This window comes from Sciurus vulgaris, assembly GCF_902686455.1.
Source record: "Sciurus vulgaris genome assembly, chromosome: 11".
Classification (NCBI taxonomy): Eukaryota; Metazoa; Chordata; class Mammalia; order Rodentia; family Sciuridae; genus Sciurus; species Sciurus vulgaris.
Genome location: NC_136472.1, coordinates 119,538,267 through 119,540,661, shown reverse-complemented (window position 1 = coordinate 119,540,661; position 2,395 = coordinate 119,538,267).

Sequence of the window (2,395 nt, the reverse complement as noted above, 5' to 3'; positions counted from 1 at the left end):
ATACCTACACATATTACTTCACATAGTGGGGGAAAGTGCCTCTTCAAGAATGTTTAGGAAAATGGATTTCCATATGTAGGAGAATGAGATTGGAATTTCATCTCATAATTTATGCAAAAAATAGGTCCAAAATAAATTAAGGACTTAAATATCAAACAACAAATGAAAAGTTTGTGGAGGAAAACATACAGGAAAAGTTACATGTCATTGTTCTGGGAAATTCTTTTTTGGATCTGACCTCACAAGCAAATGCCACAAAAGCAAAAACAGAAAAATAGACTACTAAAAAACTAAAAAGATTAGCACAACAAATGAAATGGTTAACAGGGTGGAGATAACTCACCGTTTGGGAGAATATTCTTGCAAACCATGTGTCTTACAGGAGTATAATAAATATACACATGCACATAACAATTCAAAATGAATTATAGACTTATAAGTTACAAAATATAAATTTCTGAATGAAAAACTTCATTGCCTTTAGTTAGGCAAAAAATAATTCAGATATGGATTTAAAAGCATGATTTCTAAAAATCAATATTGTGGATTTCATCAAAATTTACAATGTTGCTCTTTCAAAGGCATCATTACAAGGATAAAAGGACAAGTCACAGAATAGATTTCAATGTTTCCCATGAAAATCTTGTATGAAGGAAATGCAAAAACTTTCAAAACTCAATAAGAAAACAAAAAACATAAAAGGGACAAAATGTTTATTTCTCCACAGATGTTACGCGTGGGGAATATGTGACGTTATTACAGTAAGCCTCGTAGAGTTGCTACCTTGCGAAACTAGGATGTGGATTGACTAAAAATATAGTCTTCTGGTGGTAATCTAAAATAGTATAGACACTAAAAATGTTTCAGCCTTCTAAAAAAAGGACTCCATCATTCCACACCTATATATTTACCAGGGGATATGAAAGCATATGTTTATAAAAATACTTGTACATGAATATTCCCAGTTTATTTATAGTAACCTAATACACATGGCCCTGATGTACAATTGTTACACTTCTGATTTTTTTGATGTTTTGATGGTGTGAAAGCAATGTACGTTCAGTAGTAATCATGCTTTGAATTTCCAATTATCATTTTCCAGACCCACTGATATGTAGTATGATACTCATGATACTAGGCAATGTCGGGAAACTACAGTTCCCAGTTAACCATGTAGCCATAAAGGGAGAAAACCAATTCTTCTTGGTGTGCTGTGTTGCTAAGCTAGGATATTCAGTAGGTTAGTAACACCAAATTCTGTTTCTATGTACCATATTTTCAATTTATGAAGAGTTTATCAGTATGTAACCCCATGGTAAGTCAAAGAGTATCTCTAACTGGAAATGACACAGATGTCTATCACTGGAAAACACTTGTGGCTTACCCATCCAATGTAATGCTACTCATTAATAAAAACAATGAATAATCGATACATGTGCAGCAACACAGAATTTCAAAAAAGTACCTTTATATGATCCATTTATATAAAACTCTAGAAAACACAAACAAATCCATATTGACAGAAAGCAATAAGTGTTTACTTTGGGACAGGAATGGTGGGTTGCCAAGTGGCAGATTACCATCTATGAATGGTGACTCTGTTCATTAGCTTCTTGTACTATGATTTCTTGTTACATGTGCATATGTGTACACACTTAGGCAAGTGATAATGGTTTTCCATATGTGCGCACACACACACACACACACACACACACACACACACACACATAAATTTATATTTACACAAATATTCAACTTACCAAGTTGTGTATTTTAAATATGGGCAGATAATTGTATAACTATATAGTTGTACATAATTATATGTCAACTATATCTCAATAAAATTTGAAATTTAATTAACCTCAAATAAAAATTTGATAATCATTTTAAATAAAAAAGGTTAAAAGCTATTCATTAATTAGTTTTTGTCAAAGTATGTAATCTATACTTCATCATTTAAATCTTTTTAAATGTACATTCCCATATACCAAAAAAGCATTTTACTTAGACTACTGGGTATAGAAGTTTTTTCAATATTAATTACATTAAAAGTATCTTGTCAGGAATAATTTAACTACTTTTTCAGAGGAAAATCTTTTATTTATCTCATAATTTCTCCTAATACACTTGCAGTTCAAGCTCTCTTTGCACATATGATTTTAATCTTTAAATGTTGGAAAAGAAAAATTCCTTCATGATTTTATTCCAATTATTTCAAAAGTAGTTCATCATACTCTATTTTACTCCTTACTGTGAGGAAAAGGGTTTCCATAGCAACCATTATTATTTTATATATACATATACATGTATATTATACTATGCTCCCACCTACCCACCTAAGACATACCAATATGTCTCATACACACTATCCTGCACATGCCAGAGATAATATAAT